This window comes from Euprymna scolopes, chromosome 12 (assembly GCF_053919585.1).
Source record: "Euprymna scolopes isolate OS-2025 chromosome 12, ASM5391958v1, whole genome shotgun sequence".
Classification (NCBI taxonomy): domain Eukaryota; kingdom Metazoa; phylum Mollusca; class Cephalopoda; order Sepiida; family Sepiolidae; genus Euprymna; species Euprymna scolopes.
Window position 1 is genome coordinate 33,996,388 of NC_136493.1, and position 12,465 is coordinate 34,008,852.

Genomic DNA, 12,465 nt, shown 5'->3' on the forward strand with positions numbered 1-12,465 from the left:
TTTATTTTAGATTTAAAATATTAACAACTCCATTTTATTTCAGTATTTAATTTGTGTATTTCTGTTTTATTAAATGCTAGCTTTTTTTTAGCCCAATACCGGCTTCCATCTTATCTCGAAATTACTTATAACGGCACCAACTTACTTTCGGAAGAACCCCCCCCCCATCAGCCTTTTCTTTTATATCGTAAGCTTCTTAAAACGTTACTAGCTTAAGTTCAGAATAAAATCACGATTTTCTTTTAACGGCTAATTTAAAAAAAAAAATGTTTTGAACGCTACTAACTGAATTTCTTTCAATGCAGTTTGCAATTTGGAGACGGAATTGTTTTTGTTGAGATAAGTGATTTCAATCATGCTTTTTATTTTAGATTTAAAATATTAACAACTCCATTTTATTTCAGTATTTAATTTGTGTATTTCTGTTTTATTAAATGCTAGCTTTTTTCTAGCCCAATACCGGCTTCCATCTTATCTCGAAATTACTTATAACGGCACCAACTTACTTTCGGAAGAACCCCCCCCCCATCAGCCTTTTCTTTTATATCGTAAGCTTCTTAAAACGTTACTAGCTTAAGTTCAGAATAAAATCACGATTTTCTTTTAACGGCTAATTTCAAAAAAAATGTTTTGAACGCTACTAACTGAATTTCTTTCAATGCAGTTTGCAATTTGGAGACGGAATTGTTTTTGTTGAGATAAGTGATTTCAATCATGCTTTTTATTTTAGATTTAAAATATTAACAACTCCATTTTATTTCAGTATTTAATTTGTGTATTTCTGTTTTATTAAATGCTAGCTTTTTTCTAGCCCAATACCGGCTTCCATCTTATCTCGAAATTACTTATAACGGCACCAACTTACTTTCGGAAGAACCCCCCCCTCCCATCAGCCTTTTCTTTTATATCGTAAGCTTCTTAAAACGTTACTAGCTTAAGTTCAGAATAAAATCACGATTTTCTTTTAACGGCTAATTTAAAAAAAAAAATGTTTTGAACGCTACTAACTGAATTTCTTTCAATGCAGTTTGCAATTTGGAGACGGAATTGTTTGTGTTGAGATAAGTGATTTCAATCATGCTTTTTATTTTAGATTTAAAATATTAACAACTCCATTTTATTTCAGTATTTAATTTGTGTATTTCTGTTTTATTAAATGCTAGCTTTTTTTTTTTTTTTTTTTTTTTTTTTCCTCGTACATATGTTTATTTATCTACCGAGTTGATAGCAAAAATTACTAAGTATACTCATTTTTAGTTCGTGTGAGGGGAATCTATCACCATACTTTCCCTTAAACACGTCTGTTGGACTTTTATTAAGTACAATACTTAATAGTTTTTTTTTTTTTTAATGGAGAGTAGAAAACGCATTGTGGATGCGTTATCGGCAGCTCCTGTTACTCTCGCTTCTTCTTATTTGTCCCTCAGTCCTCATTTTTTAAATGAGTGATTTTTCGGACAAAGGGAGAAGAAAAAGCTGTTTTCTAGGTTGGCAGTATTTTTGCGAACAGTTGGCTGAGATGGCGGAAATTTTCTGTTTCTATGTCTATCCTTGTAGCCATGTCACTAGTAAGGGTGCTGGAGGTAAACGTTTTGTCTGGGCTGACGTTATCCGCCTGATAGTCAGGGACCCGAACCTTGGATTAACCACTAAGGAGGCTGTCCTATCAGCAGGTGCAAAGTACTGGGGCTGCTGTATTGCCATTTGGTGAATGGATTCTGGACCATGCAGTAGCTTCTGGTGGGGCCTCTCGATGCCATACTAGTGGGTAATTGTTACGGCTTTACCTTATCATTAGCTACAAATTAAAAAAAAATTCTTCGTTTCTTTTTCTCTCTTAATTTCCCCTCTCTGTCCTGCTCTAAGTAAATCTGTCGACCTCGTCCACAAATTCCAAAATTTCATCATGACAAGTTTCAAGAAAAAATACACGATTAAACCCGGTTCTCCAACTTCCAACGTAGACCCCTACTACCATGTCTCCTTCTCCAACATCAGGGGTCTTCGTTCTAATCTTCCAGAGGTTGAAACCCAATTACAGGAGACTAAACCAGACCTTTTATTTTTAAGTGAAACTGGCATTGGACAGGCTATTTCCCTAGATGAGTTTGCAATTTCAGGATACTCTAACTTAACTTCTAAATCTGACCCCCAAGATCGCCATGGGCATGGAATATGTGCCTATATTAAAGATAGCTTTCCATGTGGGAGGGACATCTCCAGGGAAGATCCTAACTTACCCTATATGTGCTTCCGGGTTGCTTTAGCTCACACTACTGCATTTATATTTACTCTCTATCGCCCCCACAACAGCGGAGTTACTATCTTTCAAAGGATATCTGAGAAAATTGACCAAGTCCTTTCTACTTATCCTTCAGCTAACATTCACATATGTGGAGACTTCAATGTTCACAACGTCGAATGGTTGACCCACTCAAACAAGACCGATGATGAGGGGAGGTTCTGTCATGATTTCTCCATTGCCTATGACCTCACTCAGATTGTTCAGGAACCTACCCGTGTGCCCGATAATGACGGCCAGTATGCGAGCCTACTAGACCTTTTTCTCACAACTTGCCCTGAACTATGTTCAGTTTCTGTTCTGTCGCCTCTTGGATCTTCCGTCCACTCTGTTGTATCAATTAAGATAAAAATGAAATGTAATAAGTCCCCAGACGTACCTCTTCATCGTACAGTATATCGATACACTAAAGCTGACTGGGATAGCTTCCGAACATTTATATCTGATCTACCTCTGCATTCCATGTTTAAAAAGGATGTGTCCTCTATAGTATTAGACCTAACTGAATGGTTAATTGTAGGTATTGACCATTTCATACCCTCTAAAAAGTTTCAGCAAAAAACTAACAGCCAGCCATGGTTCTCTCCAGAATGTGCTGCTGCCATTGCGCACAGAAATCACTTTTTCCACTGCTTCAAACGTAATAGATGTATAGAAACTAAAGCCGTTTTCAGGACTGCCAGCAACCATTGTAAGAAAGTAATAAGGAACGCAAGAGTATTGTATGCTCAATCTGTTAAGTCCAAAGTAGCTGAGCAGCGGCTTGGTTCCCACCAGTTTTGGCAAATAGCAAACAGAATCCTGAACAGAAGCGTGTGCTCCATCCCAACTATTATCAATGGACCTGAGGTAATCTCGTCAGCATCAGACAAAGCCAAACTCTTTGTCAAGAACTTTGCAGCTAATTCCACCCTTTGCGACCAAGACCGCCAACCCCCAATATTTCCTCCTGTATCAGAAAACACGCTATGTGATATACGTATATCTGTACGTGATGTTGCGAAGCTAATCAAAAACCTTGATTCGAGTAAAGCAACTGGCCCTGATGGTATTCCAATTATAGTACTCAAAAAAATTCAACCTGAATTAGCGCCCATACTTACAAAACTGTTTAAACGTTGTCTTAAGGAGAATAGTTTCCCATCTCCCTGGAAAATCTCATCAGTATGCCCTGTATTTAAGAATTCAGGTGATCGCTCATCCCCCTCTCAGTACAGGCCAATAAGTCTCCTGTGCGTCATGAGTAAGTTGCTAGAATCTGTGTTAAATACAGAAGTAATCAAACATCTCAACAAAAATAACCTTCTTAGTGACACTCAATATGGTTTCCGTTCTGCTAGATCTACAGCAGATGTCCTTACAGTTATATCGCATAGGGTTAGCAAATCTCTCGACGGTGGCAATCTTTCTAGGGCAATTGCTCTTGACATATCTAAAGCCTTTGATAGGGTATGGCATAAAGGTTTACTTCATAAGATCGCTAGCTATGGTATAGCTGGAAAAGTCTTCTCAATTATTAAATCATTTCTTTCTGATAGGTTCATAAGAGTAGTAGTTGAGGGGCAAAAATCAGAAGCTCACAGTATTAATGCCAGTGTCCCTCAGGGATCCATCCTGGGCCCAACTCTTTTCCTGATCTACATTAATGATCTTCCAAATCATATCCTTACATCATTTGTAGACATTTATGCTGACGACACTACCATTTATGGTACCACATCTAATTCTCTCTCCTCTGATCTTGAGCACGTAGTACAATGGGGAAAGGAGTGGCTGGTTACTTTTAATGCATCTAAAACCAAGCTTCTCTCTTTACATCATCAACATTCTAATTCACATTTGTCATCAATTGAAATGAATGGCTCTCGTCTTCAGGAGGCCTCAAGTTTTGACAAGCTTCTGGGCTTGACCATTACTCCTGATCTTAAATGGAACACGTATATCAAATCTGTTGCCAAGGCCGCTGGAAAAATGGTGGGATCTTTCTATCGATCCAGTAGATATCTCACTGCTGATGCTATTCTCTACCTATATAAGAGCCAGGTACGTCCAAGGATGGAATACTGTTGCCACATCTGGGCAGGAGCTGCTAGAAAGGACTTGTCCTGCCTTGATAGAGTTCAAAATAGACTTCGTAGCCTCGTAGGAGATGTCCTTTTCTCCTCCTTGCAACCTCTATCTCACAGAAGAGATGTTGCGAGTTTGTCTCTGATGTATCGTTATTTTCATGGAAAGTGTTCAACTGAGCTTCAATCTATGGTCCCCCCTCGCCAAACTTTCACAAGAAACACTCGTCTAGCTGTAATCACTATCAATAATTTCCCCAACTCTTTATCTGTGCCTAAACCTAAACGTAGATTCCATGAACAAAGCTTCTTTCTTAGAACTGCACGCCTATGGAATTGTCTTCCGTTTTCCTGCTTTCCGGCTGACTACAATATGGTTGTGTTCAAGTCTAAAGTAAATAAGTTCTTGATGAGCCGTTCCATATAAGTTATTAAATTTACCAAATTTCCATTACTAATGATTACTATATTGACCAATTTCTACTGTACACTCTTTAACCCTTATCCTTGAGTGGCCTCTGGGCCTTGATAATGTGGTGATGCCTTTGTAAAAAAAAAAAAAAAAAAAAAAAAAAAAAATTTAGTTTTGAATATTCAAAAATTATATAGAGTTAAAGAAATTATTTAGGACGAAAGAAAGGAAGAAAAGAACAGATTTTGTTCGACACCGATTTGTACTTCACTATCACACATTCAAGCGGATTTTTGCGACCAAAAGTACTTTTTTTTTTTTTTTACACAACTTTAATTAATCTTTGGATTGATAATTTTACGTACAAGCAAAAATAAAAATATCAACAAGAAATACACAATGTCAAAACCTGATTTCGAATCTCACGCAGAATAGTTGTTTTTTTTTTGTTTTTGTTTTATTTTAAATGGATACATGTTTTATGAATTCAAAGAAATTAAAACAAACAACAAACAAACAAACAAAAACATTGCGTAAACATTTATTTTAAACTGACTCTGGGGGGGGGGGGCTTAACAAAAATGTGGACATATACCATATTCAGCATTTTGCTTCCAAACATAATTTCTAACATTTTCCAACAAAAACAATTCATCCTAGTTACTTAGTCTCTCATGCATAAGTATCGTCTTACCACCTGTCCAAGTAATCGATTATGGAATGAAAACATGCTACACCCGTGAATTAAATAAGGTGTTCCGTTTGAAATTCCATACAGATTCCCGAGTTAAAATTTTTTTATTTTTTATTTATTATATTTTCACCCCAAACAAGGCACGTTGCCAGTTTGATGTTTGATTGCGCAATTCTTGCCAAAAAAAAATTCACACGCAGGGACATAAGCTACAGGGGTACTATGTAGGGAGTTGGGCAGCAAGATGTCTGTTCACGTTACACTTGAACTTCTGCATGTCAGTACAGTTGGGGAAGCAGAGATCCGGAAGGGAATTCCAAAGTCTAGTGGTTCTGGGGAAGAAACTACTAGAGCAGAAAGTTCTCTTACGTCTAGGGATCTCTACTGAGAAGAGGTGGAATTTAGCTGCTTGTCAGGTTTGTCGGGGGTATTTACATCGAGGGGGTACAAAGAAATATTCTTGAGTTCAACAAGACGTACGTAAAGAAAGTCGGAGGTTACATCGATCGAAACATTGTGAAAATGACATTCAAGATGAGAACAGTAGTCCAAAGAATCCAAATAATACGAATAACTTATATCCTCATCCCCAAAAGTCAGAAATATAGTAACATAAAAAAACAATATTTATGTAATGTTTTTTTCTTTTTAAGTAAGTAGCCTTTTATCATAAAAATACAGAGTATTTAGGCATTAGTTTTTCTTTAAAAATACAATTTCTAATGCATTTTACGAATAAAAACAAAAGGTAAATACATTCGTCGTAGTTACTTGCTCTCTTCTGCAAATATTAAGTAGCGTATTATTTCAATGAAATTTAGCAAACATTTTTCTTATTGCTAGCTATAAAGTAGGAGAAATAAATAAAAATAAAATTTGATAAATCTACTTCACTGATATTGTAAAAACAATATACGGCATAATCACGTTGACACCCTGGTTCCCATCAGATCATCGAAGTTAAGCAACGTTGAACCTGGCTAGTACCAGATGGGTGACCATTTGGGAATTCTAGGTGCTGTATGTGCTCTCCGTTTATCTTAGCATTGTTTCTTGTCGTCCTCCACTTGCTACTGGTATTTAACTATGCCGACTCAGGAGAGGTGTGGTTTGAGATTGCGCGACTCTTGCCACAAAAATTTAACACGCAGACACCCTTACAGTAGGTATCCATAGTCTGTCAAGACCGAAGGGAAGCTACCACTGTAGAAACGCCGTCAAGTAGTGGATATAAAACTAATTAATGTCATTTTTTTTTTTACTTGAAAAATATTTAATTTTTTAGTTTTAATGAAGTTTAGTTTAGCAAAAACAATTCTAGGAATAGTTTTCTTTCTGTTTCGAAATTAGTAAAGAACGCGAGAAATGACTGTTTCTGGTGCCAAAAAAAAAAAAATAAATAAATAAAAAATAAATAAATAAATAAAAATATTGTGTTTTGTTTTGTGCATACGTTGACCAGCTATTAGCGATAGTTAGTGAGGTTTTAATTAAAAAGTTCTTTACTAATGAAAGAACTGTCTAATTGAAAGATCGTATTGTAATTATGATGGCTACTAATTATGGGAGACATTTTTTTTATAGGATCAAAGATGAAAGACGGCAAAGTTTACTTAAGACACATTTGGAATATTATGAAAATATGTCAATAAGAAAATTTAAAAGAAGGAAACATTAAAAGACAAGTCTTGAGAATAGAAACAATTTGTAGAATCAGATCAAATGTGCATGATAATAAACATGAAAGACGGAAATATTACTAGAGTAAAAAAAAACAAGTTAAAAAAAAAATCTAATGATTTTTAATAAAATATGTTCATCTTAAACGTGGTTTCAAAGGAATTTTGTCTGTTCATTCAAAATCCCCTCTCCCCAAAAAACAATTCTTAAAGATGCTACTAAGAGCTTCTGCAATATATATATATATATATATATATATATATATATATATATATATATATATATATATATATATATATATATAAAGTGAAAGTGTCTGTCTGTCTGTCTGTCATTTCCCGACACAATAACTCTGTCAATTTAAAGTCTACAGGCTCGAAATTTGATGTATAGGGTATGGAGGTTTGGGAAAATCTTTGTAAATGGTTTTCGGCCAGAAATTTGGCTGTTAAGGGGTCAAAGTTCAACGATTTGACCTTTGAGAACTTTACCAAACTCCTCCGCCAATTTTGGGTATAAACGATTGAAATTTTAGATATAGATTCCTTGGACATGGATCTAACTTAATAACTTGATTTGGGCTCAAAACAATAAATGTTAAGAGATCATAATAGGGGTCAAAGTTAAAAAAAAAATTGACGTGTGCGGTCTCTACCAAATTACTCAGACAATTTCTGGTCTAAACATTTGAAATTTTACATAAAGGGTGTTCAGAGATAGGGCAAGCTTTTTAATCGGTTTGGGTCGAAAATTTCAGCTATCAATATATAAATGTATGTATGTATGTTTGCATGTCTGCCTAAAACTTTCGACAGAGGTGACAGATTTTCACAAGATCAGTATCGTTTTTAAGTTCGACCTTTCAGACGACAAATATAAAAAAATTGGCTACAAACATTAATTTTTTCACCTTCAACTGGGCACTTTTCTACAGGGGTGGGAGTCGCTTTTTTTTCACCGATATTTTTTAAAGTGATCCCCTCTTTTCGATTGTCTAGCCTTGATTTAAACCTACGTCATTTCGGTTTGGCGGTTGTCGTAACAGCAAATACATAAGTTTTTTTTCCAATTCTTTTCCTCCTTCGCGGTACGGGTTCGAGCCTGCCTTCCTACTACCACTTTTTTTTTTGCTCAACACACACCTCATTTTACATTATTTAGTGGTGTATTTTTTTTTTTATTTATTTGCTTTGGTGGACTTATGCAACTCCCCAACAGACCTTATACTTTCAGACTCTGCAACCTTGCTTCCAATAATATCCAAAGACATACTGTGAGTAGCTGTGATAACATCAGTAATATCAATGCAGCTATGGGCAGCAGTTATTCCCAATAGATAATCTATGGACGTTGATCTTAGATATTCCAAAGTATTATGTTTACGATATCGAAGTATCAAGTATGTACAGTTAAGAGAAATGACTTTTGATAGTAAAATATTTCCCAGGAGTTTATGTGCAAGCGTTAATTTAATCTGTATATACGTGGAAGTGCGTATGCAGAGAAATGATTATAGATGCATTATATTCTATGCAGACAGATTAGGCTCTAATCTCGCGATATTTGGATCATGAAAACTATTCAATCTCGATTGCTTTTTCCATTCATGTATTCGGTGAAAATATACATCTAAAGTATGGTACAGCAGCAACACTTCGTAGTTTAAAATTTTCAATATCTTTTGGTTTATAAACTCAGTGCTGATTGGTGCTAGCAGTGAGCTCCCTTTTGGGCTTGCCCAATCAGAGACAATATTTCAGGCGAGCTGGGTATGTGACATGTTATAGAAAGGGTAAACGCACGGTACCCCACCCGCGTCTCTCTCTCTCTCTCTCTCTCTCTCTCTCTCTCTCTCTCTCTCTCTCTCCAGTTCTTGGTGCTGACAACACACTTTTACGGGGTTCGTACCAATCCCCAAACTTCTCTTCTAGGACGCAACAGTACCCACCCAGCTTGTCTTATCACTAAACTGTGTCAATGTATTTATGCATTAATTTGAAAATCCTGCTGAGACATCTTCCAAAAATGACATAATTTTTCTTGCAATTATAGTGTGGATAATGAGGGAGGAAAGAAACGCAGTAATGTCGAAATTAATGGTGAAGCAAAGGTTGCCTAATCATTGACCAAAACAATGTATTTATGTATTAATTTGAAAATCCTAATGATTCATCTTCTAAAAATGATTTCAATTTTCTTAAAATTATGGTAGACTTCGTGGGAAGAGAAATTATTTCATATATGTTGTACAATACCTGTCGAGAGTATGTGAAATTGTTTCATAAATGTATTTAAATTACCCGTCCGTGCTTTTAGAAAAGGGATCATCATAAGATTCTGGGTGGATTTGCTTTGTTTGGCCTTCTTGGGTCTGAGAGAGCCAACATGCTTCCACTGGGAACTCTATCCTGTTGTCTCTAGTTCATAGCAGTAGATTCAGCTTTCATCGCAGGTTACTATAGCATCAAGAACGGCGGGATAAGAATTTATCAGCTCGACTATCTCCCTGCTGTCATGACAACGTCTTTCTGATCTTCTCTGCGCACCGTTGGGATAAACTTTGCACAAATCTTCCACATCTTCAGTTCTTCGCAAATAATTGTGTGTACAGTTCCCACACTGACATCAAACTGTGCAATTATTATATACTAGCAGTTCAGCCCGGTTTTGCATGGGCCCTATGAACTGTTCATAACTTTATGTGCATATGTATATATATATATAGTAAAAAGTTTGACTCATCTTCAAGTAACCTGCATCTAAAATTTCAAGTGTTTAGATCCAAAATTGGGTAGTTTGCTAGAGAGGGCAAAGTTCAAATCTTTTTGAACTTGGACTCGTTGGCAGCCAAATTGTCGGCCAAAAACCGATTAAAATGCTTGCCCTATATCTAAATACACTTTATGTAAAATTTAAAATGTTTAGACCAAATATTGGCTGAATAATTTGGTAGAGACTGCAGAGGTAAATTTTTTTTTTTAAATTTTGACCCCTTAACATCAAATTTAAAAGTTTGATCCATGTTCAAGTAATCTACATCTAAAATTTCAAGTGTTTAGACCCTAAACTTGGCAGAAGAGTTTGGTAGAGTTTTCAAAAGTCAAATCGTTGAACTCTGACTCCTCGACAGCCAAATTTCTGGCCGAAAACCGTTTACAAAGATTTTCCCAAACCTCCATACCCTGTATATCAAGTTTCGAGTCTGTAGACTGAAAATGGACAGAGTAGTTTGGTAGGGAAATGTGCACACACACACATACACACACACAGCAGGTAATTTCATTTTTTATAGATGTATAGATTATTATGGAAGTATATTTATTTATATACAAATAAATACACCGTGGTCTTGATTATAAACAGGGGGACTTTAGCATTCATTTTTCTCAGTAGATTTTACTAAGAAGTTAAAAATAATAATAACGGACAAATAAAGTCACCCCACCACCAACCCTGATCGGCTAATTTGGTGTTAAATAAATGGTTGGTTATTTAATTACATGAATGCGTAATATCAATAACTTGTGCAAATAATTATCGTTTTTATTTTCACTAATGTTGAATTAGCAGCCAATGAAATATTGTCTCTGAGGTAATGTGTGCGTGGAAAGCTGGACACTATTTGAAAGGAAATCATGTTATTATTTTTAGGGTGATGGTGAAGAGCTGTACGTGGAACAGGAGAATGATTGCCACATTTTATGAATAGAAATTAACGGTTGCTATAATTGATCTTATGCTAAGTCATACGCTGAACAAATAAAGGCTGGAAAGAATTTGACAAGTTCTTAGAAATTCACTTGGCGGCTCACACGATATTTCTAATTAAATAATTGACCCTTGATTTGACTGACAGGAAACAACTTTCTATTCTGATCTATAGCATCTGATATTGTTTTCTGTTTAATTAGTTAATTAAAATAAAAAATAAACGGTTTCGTTTTAAAATACACACTGCCCCCCCAAAAAAAAAGCGGCTAAAAGAACAACTGTATAACAAAGAGGTGACGTTAGTGATTGCGCAACTCTAGCCCCCAAAATTTCACATGCAGGCATCCTTCAGTGGGTATCCATAGTCTGTCGAGATTGAACGGAGCCGTCAACAGTATTAGTTTTAGTGGTGAGTTTTTCTGGGGACGAAAAGTGTCCAAAAAAACAAATGTATAACAAATAAATGTTATCGAATGCAAGATATATATATATATATATATATATATATATATATATATATATATATATATATATATATATATTAAAATTAAACAGTTAAATGAAGCATTTGCTCGTTATCCTGATACTTTTGAATCGTTTAAGATTAACCAGACTATGCTAATAAAGGAAATCCAAAACTATATTAGCAATGTATAAAATGTATTTATAATTACATATAATAAAGTTATATATAAAAAAAAAAAATGTATATAGGTAAAAATATTTTTAACCTTTATATATCTAATTTTAAATAAGAATGTAAATATACTAAATACTAATCATAATGGGGGTGATAAGTAGTTAAATGGATTAATCTGTAATCTTATAAATACAAGACTGATAAATTAAAAAATGTATCCATTTTAAATGTGGAAATTGATGAATCGCACAGGTAAGAAATTCATTTTTATACTATGAAAAGGTTAGTAACTGCAATTAAGAATAGGTAATTGGATCAAATGTTTGTAACATGTCTTCTTCCTAAGATTAAGGGTGGTGGTGTTTGATCAACACTGCTGAGGAGCCATGATGTAATATAGTTTTGTTTTTTAAATCCCCGAAACAGTGTTTCACGGTAAACAACTGATGATCCCTTAAAAAATAAATTATTAGTACTATAGTAAATTCGGGAGCGAGTTGATGCAGTGATTGCAGGTGGTTAAATGACTTACTGACTAGATGGTTTTCTAACGAATGATAAAAAATATTTTTTGTATAGTTTTAAAGGTTAAAAACTTCAAAGACTATATATATATATATATATATACAGACATATACACATATATATACACATATCTATAATATAAACCTGAATGTCTGTGTGTGTGTGTGTGTCTGGTCACGAATAGGCTCCTATATGGTTGGCTATTTTAAAAAAAACTGATTACATATAATGATAGAAAATGTATCGAGGATCAGGAATGGGTATGTTTGATCTGGCAGAACGGTGGTTCATTAAAATTGTGGAGGTCTGCGTTCGCGCCTGGCCTCCAAAGTATGCAAAAAAAATGAAAAAAAAGTTTACAGGTGTTTTTGATATAGATGTACATAAGAATACTTTGATAAGTATGTTTTAATTTAAATAGGGATGGTATGATAA

The 12,465-nt window shown here is 34.9% G+C and overlaps 1 protein-coding gene and 1 pseudogene across 1 annotated transcript in view; one reads left to right on the forward strand and one right to left on the reverse strand.

The window, feature by feature from the left end:
• LOC145291246 (synaptotagmin-7-like) overlaps positions 1-12,465 on the reverse strand; it is a 398,599-nt gene that overhangs the window by 45,143 nt on the left and 340,991 nt on the right. The window lies entirely within an intron of this gene.
• LOC145291686 (5S ribosomal RNA) lies at positions 6,385-6,501 on the forward strand (annotated as a pseudogene).